The sequence below is a fragment of the Podarcis gaigeae genome, assembly GCF_964106915.1.
Source record: "Podarcis gaigeae genome assembly, chromosome: 6".
Taxonomy (NCBI): Eukaryota; Metazoa; Chordata; class Lepidosauria; order Squamata; family Lacertidae; genus Podarcis; species Podarcis gaigeae.
Window position 1 is genome coordinate 54,347,939 of NC_139682.1, and position 14,759 is coordinate 54,362,697.

Genomic DNA, 14,759 nt, shown 5'->3' on the forward strand with positions numbered 1-14,759 from the left:
CCCTTTCCTCTATGGTAATATGTAGCTTGACCATATTACTTGTTACTGTGTAATGTCATTCAGTGGATGAGCAGCAGTTAAAAGAAGGAAAATCAGGTCATGAGTGAACCAGGAGTTGAGGACATTGTGAGGCAAAATATGAGAGAAGTAGAAAAAGCACATGTTGACTTGATGTGTGAGATCAAAGGTAATGTGAGAGGGCATCTTCTTGTGCAATGGGACTTGTAATGGAAGTACAGTGGTACCTTGGTTCTTAACTTAATCTGTTCCGGAAGTCCGTTCCAAAACCAAAGTGCGCTTTCCCATAGTAAGTAATGCAAAATGGATTAATCTGTTCCAGACTTTTAAAAACAACCCCTAAAACAGCAATTTAACATTAATTTTACTATCGAACAAGACTATTGATCCAGAAAATGAAAGCAATAAACAATGTACTGCAGTCACACAATCAACACTCAGTAGCTGAACTGGGTTCCACACAGTCATAAAAATAAAACAAAAAGAGCCACAAAAACACAAAATAGCAAAAATAGACAGACCTCAGCGTAACACTCAAAACGGAGCATGTTCGACTTCCAAAAAAAGTTCGCAAACTGGAACACTTACTTCTAGGTTTTCAGTGTTTGGGTTCCAAGTTGTTTGAGTACCAAGGCGTTTGAGAACCAAGGTACTACTATATTGTTACGCAAGTGGGGGTACATCATTGGAAGTTACCCAGAAGTACGTGGACCAGTCTTGAAAGTGGCAGGTGAGCCTGAACAAGCTGCACTGTCTTTATATAGCCAATCTAGGTTTATGATAGCAGAGATCCAGATCAGTGTTTCCAGCCTAAGACGTCATTGTTTCTGTTACTGATTCACATCTTCCAACGTTGTAGATCAGGTGCTTCAAGCAAATTTATCCCAGAGACACATGAAATGATGCTGCTAAACACATCAAAACTGTGCTTAGTTCCCTGCACTGAAACAGTACGTGTGTGCTATTGTATTAAATTAGAATGCCCAGTAGGTGATTGCTTTTGTTCAAAAGCTCAGTCTCTCTATATAAAATTAATAATTTTCCTCAGCAGCTATGCTGCCTAAGCAAAGTTTAGCCTAAAACAATTCTTCTATTCACATTATAAACCCATGAAAATAGGGGGCTTATAATGCGAAGGCAGCTAGACCTTTAACAATAGCGTCATGAAAGACGCTGCTATAATTAATGATACTTCAGGAAGATTTATGGGCCTCAGACGGAGATAAAACAGAAATATCATTGCTTCTTTGCCTCCCATCATTTTATCCTCTATAAAATTTTATGTGAAATAAGTCAAATGAAAAATGTAAGCTCTTAATCTTTTCCTCGAGTCCCATCTATTACTTGATGAACACTTTTGTAGAATAAATTAGAGCTTTTTATTTCTTATGTATGCACCATTTTGTATTTGAAAAGCAGGGGGAAAGACATTGTTGGACTGGCTAAGGCACCATCCAGAGTATGGATAGTGAGGAAATGAAAAAGCAACAACTTTGGTTGCAATATATTCTTTGATTTTTGGTAAAATCTTCCCTGAAATTATTCCACATTCAAGCAGTCAATAGGACTAGCCCTTTGCTGTACAGTTTAGCTCTGGACAATGGTGAATTTTCAGAAATCCCAGAGTAAACCTTATCCAGCTGCTGCTGCTACTGCTGCTGCTGCTGCTACTAGGAAGCAAGAGTCAGGAACAAAAGTAGAGACAAATATAGGAAATGACTTAAACAAGTGAATTGCTTTAGCAAATATTCTAAATCATAATATGCTCAGTATCAATAGCAGTAAGAGATGAAAACTGAAAGCAGAGGTAGACATCAGGGCCAGAATGGAGATAATGGAGAAGGAGCAGGAGAAGGGATTGGGGCTGCCACACAAAGCAGAGATGGAACTCTTTACAGTGGACAGGTATTACTAAGTCTTCTTTTGTGTGGGGATAGCAGGAAAACAGGCATTAATCAGGCCCTTCCAAACATAAAGGTAAAGGGACCCCTGACCATTAGGTCCAGTCGTGGCTAACTCTGGGGTTGCGGCGCTCATTTCGCTTTATTGGCCGAGGGAGCCGGTGTACAGCATGTACACCATGTGGCCAGCATGACTAAGCCGCTTCTGGTGAACCAGAGCAGCACACGGAAACACCGTTTACCTTCCCGCCGGAGTGATACCTATTTATCTACTTGCACTTTGACGTCCTTTCGAACTGCTAGGTTGGCAGGAGCAGGGACCGAGCAACGGGAGCTCACCCCGTCACGGGGATTCGAACCACTGATCTTCTGATCGGCAAGCCCTAGGCTCTGTGGTTTAACTCACAGCGCCACCCGCGTCCCAATTCCAAACATAGCTGCCCTTTATTCCCACATATAACACATTTGGGAGAAATTCCACCTGTGAGGCACTGCAGGAAACAACTAAGGGAACTCATGTGGTCAAGAGCACTAACATTGAACCACAGCACCCCCTCCCCTACATTATACATAACACTGTCTCACATAAGTAACATGACTGGTGAGGACCCAGCAGCCTCAGTAACTCTGCAGCCTAGGCACTGCATTCATTCATTCATTCATTCATTCATTCAGTGCAGCCTAGGCACTGAATTTAGAATCTGAGTTCTCCTTAATGACACAAATCAATTCTTTATAGAAGCAAACTTTACTGGGGTTATTTAAGTAACAACTGAAAAAGATCCTGTAGCCCAATGCAATATTAATTAGTAAAACAAATTAGAAGTTCAGGGACCCTTGGAGTATAGAACCAGTACACACTAAATTAAGAAAGGCTTTCCCAGCTAACATTAGCATATACCTTTCTCTCCAGCCTCAAACCAACCAGTCCTAGCACTGCATCCAGGCACCAGCTTAAAAGTTGGGTGTCATCATTGTGCCCCAAGCCTAATGACTATTCCCGACAGCATCATATACACATTAAAGGTAAAGGACTCCTGGGCAGTTAAGTCCAGTCAAACTTGACTAGGGGGTGCAGCCCTCATCTTGCTTCAGGCCAAGGGAGCTGGCGTTTGTCCACAGACAGCTTTCCGGGTTATGTGGCCAGAATGACTAAACCGCTTCTGGCACAACAGGATACTGTGAAGAGTGCCAGAGCGCATGGAAATACCTCATTGGGGGTGCAATAGTGCCCTGCTGGACATACTCTCATACAGAGTGAATTAAAAAATGTGATTTATAAAATAATAAAAGAAAACTTTTTTTAAAGTAAACACCAAGTTTCTCTAGAATAATAACTTATTTAATAGTAATTAATCTGAGTGAGTACAAGTATGCAAGCCTTACACTTAATTTCAGAACTGAATTAATGCCTCCTACCAGATACATTGAGCTAAAGGAGGCTCTTCTATGTAAATGAACCAATTTGATCATTTCTCAGGATTCTTTTCCACTCTACCTACCAAGCACAGGCACTTCATATTCACTTTATAGTGAAAATAAACTGCTCCAGTTCATCCAGTAATTATCACACTTTTCTTCAACCTGTCAGTTAATGAGCTTTTCCTTTTTGCTATTTTGTTTTTGTGAGTGTGGGGCTGGTCCAAAGCCGAGTAAAGCAGAAAGGAGCAACACTGGAAAGAAAAGGAGGCAATGTGCTGTGTGCAGGTTTCTTATATACTCACACTGAGCTTCACAAATACCATGGCAGATAGTCATAAGGCAGGCCCTATATATGGGAATATATAGGTAGGTAAAAAAGGAAAACACATTCAGTGCAACAAATAAATGCTACACCTAGTTGTAAAAATGAAACAACAGTGTAAAAAATGCACCATTTACTTGCAACTAAACACAAGTCATGGCTCAAATTCGTACCATTGTTCATCAAGCATATGAAGAAGTTTCCATGAGAAACTTGATTTAAATAGGTTTTTCACTTCCCCTGCCAATTTAAAACATTTCTTTAAATTACCTTGATTGAAATCAGTTCTGCCTGCTTTTACAAGTTCTATCCATAAACTGCGAGAAATCCTGGCGAATGAGCTGGAGACAAGCAAATGGTCTGACAGTGGAACAAATTGATGGTAGTCCTCCCTTGTTGAAGGTCTTCAGAGAAGGAACTGGACAGTCAACTTTTGCAGATGCTCCAGTTCTGGATTTCCTGTTTTGAGATTAGAGTATGTGTGTGCGTGGAGTAGGTGGCCTATGATGCTTCCTTCAACCAGCGGTGGAGTGTATCTTCCCAGTGCCCAGAGTGGCCTGCAAGGTGACATGAGGAGGATGCAACAGGGCAGGCACAAGCCCTTCCAATCATCCCCAAAGCAATGCCCCCCCCCACTACCCTGCCCACGCTACACCGCTGACTCACACTAACCATTACCTCTTGGTTCCTCCTTGGTGAATCTCAACATGTTCTCCACCTTATTCCACAAGGAGAACTGGCTGGATCAACCATATAGGAAGAGGACAATTCAAGGACCATTCAGTATGTCAGAATCAGCATGCAACTGCAGATTTTTGCAGTTCTTTCAGTATAACCAGCAACCTGTGTAAGCTGAAAGGGTGCTTCACAACTCCCTGTAATGCCACAAAAGCGGATTATGTGGTAGGTTGCCCATTTCCTGTGGGAAGCCAGCATGCTGGGACAGTACATGGATCTGGTTCTCTTGCTGCTATAGAGCATTGGCTGCACCAATGGGATTCTCTGTGATAGCGGGTTCTAGAATGTTTTCTAAATATATGCTGTAACATTCCTTTGAACTGATCCTGCCCACAGAGTTTGGTGGCTAACTAGGTTTTCAGCCCATCTATTATTGATCATGCCTCTTAAGTCTGCAGGAGATTACTTTAACATAAGATTATTGCTGCTCTGCTTTGTCTAACTTTTAAGTTTCGGAAGCAGAATTGATCTTTGATGTGTTTTAAGTCTATAGTAATTTGAAGCTCAAACAGACTGACTGCAGCTTTATGGGAACAAAGCTATTGGAACACGATAGACCTTGCCATGCCAGGGCTTCGTCTGACCTAATTTTTCTTCTGGGCTTATCTTTTTCATTCATCAAAGTTGCACAAAGCCTTTGGAAAGCTGGGTTTCAATGGAAACACCTGCAAAACTCTGAAAGCCACCTCATAAGTGGGTTTCTGCTTCTCTACCACCAAATATACTATGTCTAAATGTGCTGTTTTGCAGTTTCTACACCCCCTTTTGTTGAAACTAATGAGTCACGATTAGAGTAATGCTTTTCTGTGACTTCAAAACCATTTTGCTTAATGAGGTACTAAGTCTTTATAATTAGGCCCAGAAGGGAACTGGGACATGGCCCCTTAAGAGCAATAATTATTTAGGTTATTTATGGTAATAAAATGTAGAAAATAGGAATGCTTCCTCAGAATGTGGCTATTTATTCTTTTACATATTGCCTAACAGGCAATTACCCTATTAATGCAACGTTTTGTTGCTAAAGACATTAATTGAAATGTAAATTAAATGTAAATTGGCTAATTAAATTGATATGTAATGAACTTGTCATGCAGGCCTCTGAGATCAGATGCATTTGGCTAATAAACAAGTATTACTGAAGTACGATTGTGCCAGTAGAGTTTAAGTTGCATAAGCACTGCCTTTATATGTAGCCTCAATATCAAGTGGTTTGCAATGAATGGTTACAATGAGATGTTTCAACTTTCGTAATATGACTCTTCGTGTGCAGCAAACTCCTGTGCAATTTCAGTGGAGTTGTTAATTTCATTCCTTAATTTTTTTGGTGGTCGATAGAGTTAAGCGCTGAATGTTTTCTGGGCCACTGACGGAGCCCACTGAGCAGTAGTCGAGAGAACTGTGGGACTTTATGAAGAAACTCTCTATGAAGAGTGAAAACTTAGCATTTATATTGCACTTCATAGTGCTTTGCATACATATTCTCAGCAAACCTTGAAATTTTCACAGGCAAGCCAATATTTATTAATCCCAGAAGGCCTGATCCAGAGGCTCCAGCTGGGGCAAAATGCTGCAGCTAAGCTGTTGATGGAGACAGACTATTGCCAGCTGATAAGTCAGGTGCTCAAAAGCTTCCACTGGCTGCACATATGCTGCTGGGCCAAATTCAAGGCTCTTATATTATTTTACAAGGCCCTTACCAACTTGGGTCCAACTTGGGACTGCCTGTTAGTGGTCCCCCATGGCTTGGATGCACAGTTTATATCCACCAGTTGCTTGTGTTCGGTGTTGTGGGCCCAGTTTGATGGAACTTTTTTCCAGCTGAGGTCAGACAGACCCTCTCCCTGTTGAATTTCCTGGGCCTTTTATTGCAGCAGGTATTTGAACTGATTTTATAGTTTTAACTCATTTTTAGTCTCCTGCACACTGACTATAATTAAGCAGTATGCAAGCTGTTGAAATTAAACCAATAAATAAGCTAACTCTCTTTCATTAGAAGTTTCTAAGCAGAGTCTGGACAGTCTTATCAGGGATCCTGTCGCAGTAGGTTCCAAAGGGCTAGTGACTATTGCTTAGATTAGGCTAAAACGTTGCTTATACTTTCAGAAACCTCTAAATAACTCAAGACAGACTCAGAAATCTCTTATGAGTTCCATTTCCCATCACTTGCTATTTGATAGCTGGAGACGTCAGGGATCAAAGCTGGGGTTTTCTGCATGCAGAGTGTGTGCTGTGCCACTGAGCTGTTTCCATCCCTACAGTCACTGTACACTTTGCCATTGCCAAAGTGCCTGTACTCACTTGCTAACTGTTGATGCCATTTTTAATTTATGCATATCAGGCTCTGTTCAGAAGATCAAACCTAAAAATGCTCATAGCAGAAATGAAACATGGTGGTGGCTGGGAGGTCAAGGGGAGGCAGAATCAGAAGGCACTTGCATTGGGTAGCAGGTAAAAGGTAAAGGTAAAGGGACCCCTGACCATTAGGTCCAGTCGTGGCCGACTCGGGTTGCGGCGCTCATCTTGCTTTATTGGCCAAGGGAGCCAGCGTACAGCTTCTGGGTCATGTGGCCAGCATGACTAAGTCGCTTCTGGCGAACCAGAGCAGCGCATGGAAACTCCGTTTACCTTCCCACCAGAGCGGTACCTATTTATCTACTTGCACTTTGGCGTGCTTTTGAACTGCTAGATTTGCAGGAGCAGGGACCAAGCAACGGGAGCTCACCCCCTTCGTCGCAGGGATTCGAGCCACCAACCTTCTGATCAGCAAATCCTAGGCTCTGTGGTTTAACCCACAGCGCCACCTGCAGGTAGTTGGTTCCAAATATGTGAAGATGATGATGATTTTATTATTTGTATCCCACCTATCTCTATCCCACTCTGGGCGGCTTCCAACAAATATAAAAGCATGATAAAACATCGAAGATTAAAAACTTTCTTATACAAGACTGCCTTCAGATGCCTTCTAAAAGTTGTATAGTTATCTGTCTCCTTGACATCTGATGGGAGGGCGTTCCACAGGGACTCTCAATAAAACAGGCACATGGATACAGGGGAGCACATGCCACTGATCCCAAATCCTAGCATTTTTTCTTTCTTTCTGTATCCTTTCTGGGGGGGTGGGAGGGATTGTTATTTGAGCCGGAGAATCTCTGCCGCTTCAAAATCAGCCTCTCAAATTAAAAAGAAGCATGGTTAGAAAATGGATCAGCTGGCTGCATCTATGGTAATGAGCGTAAAACGTATGCAGTCCAGTCACTTTGCTTGTCCTGTATCATATCTTTCAGCAGGCTAATTTTCCAGGCTGAAATGCACAGAGGATTTTGGTTCAGTGGGTTTAACTGAAGTGCAGCTATCTGGAAATGGCAGCGTTATCTACTATAAAGTAATGCCTTTCATTTGATCTCCTATTTTAGGCTAGGCCAGCAAAGTCTTAAATGCCTGGAAAAGTATCTCATCATACGCTGGTCCTCAGGTAGGTCATCTAATCCAAGGCTGCCAAGTCATTTTCCAGCACCAGTTTCTGAGATGACCCGAGATGTTAACAATCTCCCTTCTCGTTGTGCTGCACAACTGCATTTTGTGCACAGGAAACCATTTTCCCCTTCATTTTTTAATTTGAGGAGCAACCTGCCTTCCTAGAGTTCCAGTTCTTCTGGGAGTATATAGAAACACACACACTCCAATTTATACAGCTATCTTGTTTTCCATTATATACCTTCAAAGTGCTCACAATATGAAAAATATTCCCTGGGTGAAGAAATAGCAGCCAACATTGGCCTACAGTACAAATTAATTGTGAGGAGGAATTGAACAAGAATTTGAAAATAATAAAGCTTGGCCACTTTGGAGTATTCAGAGTAGTTCACATATATTTAAATATAGGAAAGCACTCTCCTAAAGGTCGCAAACATTAACTGAGCAGTATTCAGGTTAAGTGCATTTATTAAAATGTTCAACATGCATGCTACTGCTTGTCATCCCGAGGTCTTACTCTTGCGTAAGGATGCAGATGGTGCTGTGGTCTAAACCACTGAGCCTCTTGGGCTTGATGATCAAAAGGTTGACGGTTCGAATCCCCACAATGGGGTGAGCTCCCGTTGCTTGGTCTCAGCTCCTGCCAACCTAGCAGTTTGACAGCATGCCAGTGCAGGTAGATAAATAGGTACCGTTGTGGCGGGAAGGTAAACGGCGTTTTCGTGCACTCTGGTTTCCTTCACGGTGTTCCATTGCACCAGAAGCGGTTTAGTCATTCTGGCCACACACCTGGAAAGCTGTCTGTGGACAAATACCGGCTCCCTCGGCCTGAAAGCAAGATGAGTGCTGCAACCCCATAGTCACCTTTGACTGGACTTAACCATTCAGGGTTCCTTTACCTTTTACCTTACTCTTGCATCTGCCTTTCCCACCCTTCCTGCCAGCCCCCCCATCTTCCACAGGAGGGAAATGTTGCTTTGGGGAAAGGGTTAACAGGTGAGGGAGAGCAAAAGAGTGGATCAGGCACGTGGACAAGGCGACATCCTGCATGAAGTGTTGGACACACAATCCCTAAGACTGGGAGAGGGCCTTTTTGGTGGTGGGCCCTGTTTATGGAATGCTTTCCCCAGAGAGGATTGCCCGGTGCCTATTCTTGCTATCGTTCTGTCACCAAGTGAAGACCATTAAACATTCTCCATGGTCTTAATTTTAAAACCAAAATATTATTACTTCCAGTTGCTTGCCTACTGGTTTGGCTTTCATATTTATTTATTTATTGCGTTTTTCATTGTGTAAATCATTCTGAGGCTATTTATATTGAAGGAGAGGTTTTGACAATACCATGTACATCTTCAAAATGGGTGTATTCCTCACTCCTATTCTCAGGAGTAGAAGTGGGAGATTTGGATGGCTCAGCTAATGTGGCAACAGCTTCATTTGCCAACACAGGGTGTCTTCCTTACCTTTTCAGCCTTTGCACCTCAATCCAAACCGGTCCTGTCACTGCAGTGGCAATAAGGAGCAGGGAGTATTTCCATAGCTCAGGTCCTTTAGCTGCATAGCTGGTCATGCTCGATTATGATCTTTGCAAGGTAGGTAGATAGTTTGCATCAGTCTAAAGCTCACTTTGGTTCCTTCCATTTCATTTCCACTAATGGCATCGTGACGTGCACTTTATGGTGTCTTCACTTCTTTCAAAGATATAGATTTTTGGAGAAACGGCCAGTAAACGTAGTTAGGAAATCCATTCCACTCTTGCAATATCATTAATCAAACATACATCATCACTCCCCACAGCCCTTCAGGGTGTGACCTTTGCTCAGCTCCCTACCCCCCCACACCCTACAGGCATTAAATAAATCAGTCCGAGCACAAAGTCAGTCAGCTTCTGATCCTGATATTACTTTAGCTGATTTGTTTCCACCAGGTGTCCCTAAATGGTTAACATCTGCGGTTTCCAGAGAAAGAAACGTGATGAACACAGCAAGAGGGTAAGAGCTGATTAAAATTCATCCTGCTATATCATCCATAAATAAGAAATAAAGATGAGAAGAAAGAAAGAGACATGTCTGTGATTAATCAATCTTAAAATGGTCACTGCCTGCTTCCTGCTTTTCATACAAATGCAGCTCACATACAGACCCCCAAAGAGTGGCAAGCATATTGCTTTTATTAGCCAGAAATATGAAATTCAACAAATATCAGGTATTTTATTCAGATGCACACTCAAACAGTATTATAAATCACAACATCATCAAACTATGCAAAGTCAAGTATTAACGATCTGGGTCTCCATTCAGCTGCTGATAGTATTGACATGTTAGGGAAAGCTGAAAGCCTTCATTGATTAGTCCATGTGATTAACCAGTTGATTAATCACAAATTCAAGGAGCCTTTTCAATGAGAGCTATCCCCAGGGGTTGCAGTGCTGATAGCATCATTGTGATGAATCTGTGATCTCTTGAATTAAGCCATGTGTTTTGATGATGTTCCAAACAAGGAGCTGCCAGGGTTATTTAAGTAAAGGTAAACTAATCTACACTAAGAGAATCCTGTTCTGCTATCAGTTACACATAGCCACATGTTGAAATGTTGGGCAGGGTTGCAAATAAGAGATGCTGTAATCTTGATTGTGCAGTCAATTTGCCCAATTAAAAAGATAAAATGCAAAAGAGTGAACTGATTTAAAAGATCATCAGTTTATTGCACAGTGTTGCAATGTTCAACCCAGTGAATTAGAATGAGAAAATTCTACAAATCTTAGAATAATAGAATTGTACAGTTGGAGTCTACCCCAAGGGTGATCTAGTCAAACCCCGTGCAAAGCAGGAATCTCAACTGGATCATACACGACAGATGGCCCTCAAGAACTTCCAAGGAAGGAGAATCCACAACCTCCCAAGGGAATCTGTTCCACAGTCTCATAGCTCTTACTGTCAGAAAGTTCTTTCTGATGTCCAGTCAGAATCTCCTTTCTTGTAACTTGAACCCATCCAAGTTTGCTTCATTTTCCATGCGGCAGCCCTTTACATATTTGAAGATGGCTACCATATCTCTTCAGTCTCCTCTTTAACAGGCTAAACATATCCAGCTTCCTCAACTGCTCCCCATTAAGGCTTGGTTTCCAGACCCCTGGTCATCTTGGTTGTCCTCCTTTGCACATGGTTCCAGCTTGTCTATATCCTTCTTAAACTGTGGTGCCCAGAACTGGACACAGTATTGCAGGTATGGTCTGGCCAAGGCAGAATAGAGTGGGACTACTACTTCCCTTGATCTAGAGACTTTTCTCAATTTCTAGATTCCAGTCATGGGTCTCATCCCACCAGGTTTCAGTAATGCCTAGGTTAGTTGATCAAAAGAGGAAAATGAAACCTAGCTTTCTCTGGTCCAGATATCGGTGTCCCTAGTTGGCTGCCTATGATTTTTTTTGATTCCTGGTTCTTGTCCTACTGTTGCCCCTTGTCAAACCAAAAACCCAAACTAAAAACCCAACACTCAACCACAGCATCTGTTTATAACACAAATCTTCCAAACTGCCTTCAACTCTGAGAAAAATATAACCATCCTGGATCCCATTTAATCATCTTCTTCATCAGCCATATCCATCATAGAAGGAATGGGTGTCTTTCATATTTTAAGGTAACTAAAACTCCCTGTGACATCTGAACTGGGGAGACTGGCTTCTTTGAACTATGGTTTGAGAATCAAGTCAGGTCCTGAAAACATGGTTTAATCCTGGCTTGTTCTCATTAACGAACAGTAGATTTGCAGCAGCTTGCTCACATAGTAGAAAGCCATAGTTTCCCATTACATCTGGAACGAGCGAGTGAGAGAAAACGATCTCTGAACAATGTTGTGTTTGCACTATCTCCAGGTAAGGCAGCAGGCATGCTTTTTTATTTCTGAACTTGCAGCTGTATATATATTGTTTCTTTTTAGGTTATAGCAGTTCACAGTGGTTTCCAGCAGATGAACTATTCAATTACTTCAGGGCTTTTCCATTTGTAATAGTATGGAGCAGTGATAGCCAGAAGACTTCACCTGTCTTTTAGAGATAGCCAGACTGGCAATTTGAAACTGTTCATTTTATCCACACCAGTAAATTTCATAAAATGGTTATAGAAAGATTCCTTTTCTGTCTGCAGAACCTTCTCCCGGGAATTCCATATACAATATTGTCGGAGCCGTAATGGACACAACCTGAGATTGCATTAATGTTCCCCTAGCAAAAGAGTCAACTCATTTTGTGTTTCTGTAACAGGTTTGCAGCTTGGCGGTAAAGGTGCTTGATGGTGTGACAGGACAAAAAGAATAATTTTAAATGAAGTCCACCCCACCCTGTCATTGAAAAGTGCCTAATTCCACCACCAGAGAGAGTCCAATTCAACCTAAGACTATCTGTGTTTGGGGGTTATGGTAGGATTTTTTGTCAGAAGAGCAGAATGCGCAGAAAACAAAGTAATTTTATTCTTTTTTATAAAAAAAATTATGGTGAAAGGTCATCTTTAGTGGTTCAGGGTTTGCTTAACCCCTTCATCAATAATAACACCAGTGGAGCAATCAAGTTGTAAAATTAAGAGGGACCTCAGATGCTTATTTATTTACCCCCTATACTGTTCCTAAAATGTCTCTTGCTTTTTCTTAGAAACTCTTTATTGGTGAAGATTCCACAGCCTTGCTAGGTACCTCATTTTACTGCCCAAATATAACCCCTAACACTCTGCCTTTTGTTCCCCTATGTAGCAGCTAGGTTGGGTGGGGTGGGGTGAGGAAAGGCCCACCCATTAGTTCTATGGCACAGAGCAACTTGTTTGGTTATGCAAAATCCAGATCCTTAGCTAGCCAGCCGAAGCCATTACCTTGACAAAGGAACTGATTTGGCAAAGTTCCCTTTGTATATTTTACGCTCACAGATAGAGGATTGCAGGCTCAGAAAGGGGAACCAGGGTTCCTTCCAGATTAAGCCCACCCCCAACTCATAACAGTACCTAAGAGAAAATGTGTATTTCTGTACCACCATCTCACAAAATGGGACACGGGTGGCACTGTGGGTTAAACCACAGAGCCTAGGACTTGCCGATCAGAAGGTCGACGATTTGAATCCCTGCGATGGGGTGAGCTCCCGTTGCTCGGTCCCTGCTCCTGCCAACCTAGCAGTTTTAAAGCACATCAAAGTGCAAGTAGATAAATAGGTACCGCTCCGGCGGGAAGGTAAACGGCGTTTCCATGCGCTGCTCTGGTTCGCCAGAAGCTGCTTAGTCATGCAGGCCACATGACCCGGAAGCTGTACGCAGGCTCCCTCAGCCAATAAAGCGAGATGAGCGCTGCAACCTCAGAGTCGGTCACGACTGGACCTAATGGTCAGGGGTCCCTTTACCTTTACCTATCTCACAAAATATCAGAGCAATGTACAACACAATTAAAAACACAAGCACACAATTAAAAACAATATGAATAATCATGAAAGCAAGTTGTGAATTTAAAAGCTGCCAAGGCCTGTTGGCATGAAAAAGTGTTCAAGAGATACCTGAAAGTCAAAAGCGAGTCTGTTTGCAGAATCTCTTCTGGAACAGCATTCCACAGCATGGGAACTAAATGCCCATCTTCTAGTTGTGGCCAGTCAGGCCTTTGTAACACAGTGCCGCACACGTACATGTCAGAGCACCTTAATCAGCTTTCCTTTTTGTGAGATCTTTCACCAGCAAGCATGGTACCACCAGGAAGCCGAAAGAGATGGATGGAAGAATATTGATTTTGAGGGACTTGTGATCTTCCACCTGGAAATGTCCCATTTAAATAAGAAGCTAGCCCACACTGCAAATTAATGCCAGTTGGTAGACAGCAAAGTTCCTTTTTGCATTTTTGGACGGTTTTGCTATGAGTGATCTGCAGTCTTCACTGCAAATGGTGAGCTGCTTTAACAACCAAGAAACAGACCATGATAAAGCTCAGAAGTTGTGCGATAGCATGACTGAAGGCACAGGATACAAGGGAGAAATGGGAATGAGGGAAGGGTGCAGAGGAGAGGACCCAAAGGTACTCAGAGCAAGAAGAGCCAAGGGACTTCAGAAAGAAAGGAGGGAGCAATCAACTACAGCCCTGCTTTGAAGCTACATTTCCATAAAATTCCCCACCATATGGCCTGTATTACACTTAAATACAGTTGTTTTCACATGCACACAGTGTTACTATTTCTGACAGTGAGTTTCAAGTTCTAGTGGCATATGCTGGGAAACAACTCAATACATGCATCAAGGAAAAATGAAATAATGGGCTTACCTACGTTGCCTGTATAGAGTTGAAACTTCCTGCAGAGCTTGTCGATCAGAAGATGTAAAGGGAACTGCATACTCGTTCAGGAAATCATGCTTTTGCCTATATTGCAGTTGTTGACAGTCCAGGGATCTGCTTTCGTTGCAAGGTGACCCATGAATTCATTCAGTAATGAGGGAAAGTAGTCCTGCACATGTTCAGAGAGTCTTTTTTTTTTTTTTGCTTCACAACACATGTTCAGCAGTAGTACTGAAAACTAATTCCAGGACTCAGAGCTGTTGTCTGAAATTAAATCTAGCAGCTCTGCCTATATCCAGAGGCACTTTGAAAGTTTGGATAGGCGTCATGGCATGCTACTACAAATGGGAAGTTCCTTCCAGGGCCAAGGGTTGGCTCAAATTGAGTCCTGAGTTTACCAGTGCTATTGACCCCTATGCAATTTAACAAATTATGCTGCTATATAGCATAACCTTGCTTATTTTGCATCACTTATTTTGAATGGACTATTTGGGCTTTGTTGGAAGTTCAGCATCTTTTGCCATTACTGTTATTAAAAAAAAAAGTCTAGGTCTCTGAACATGGACAAAGTCTGGAGCAAACAGCACAGAGCC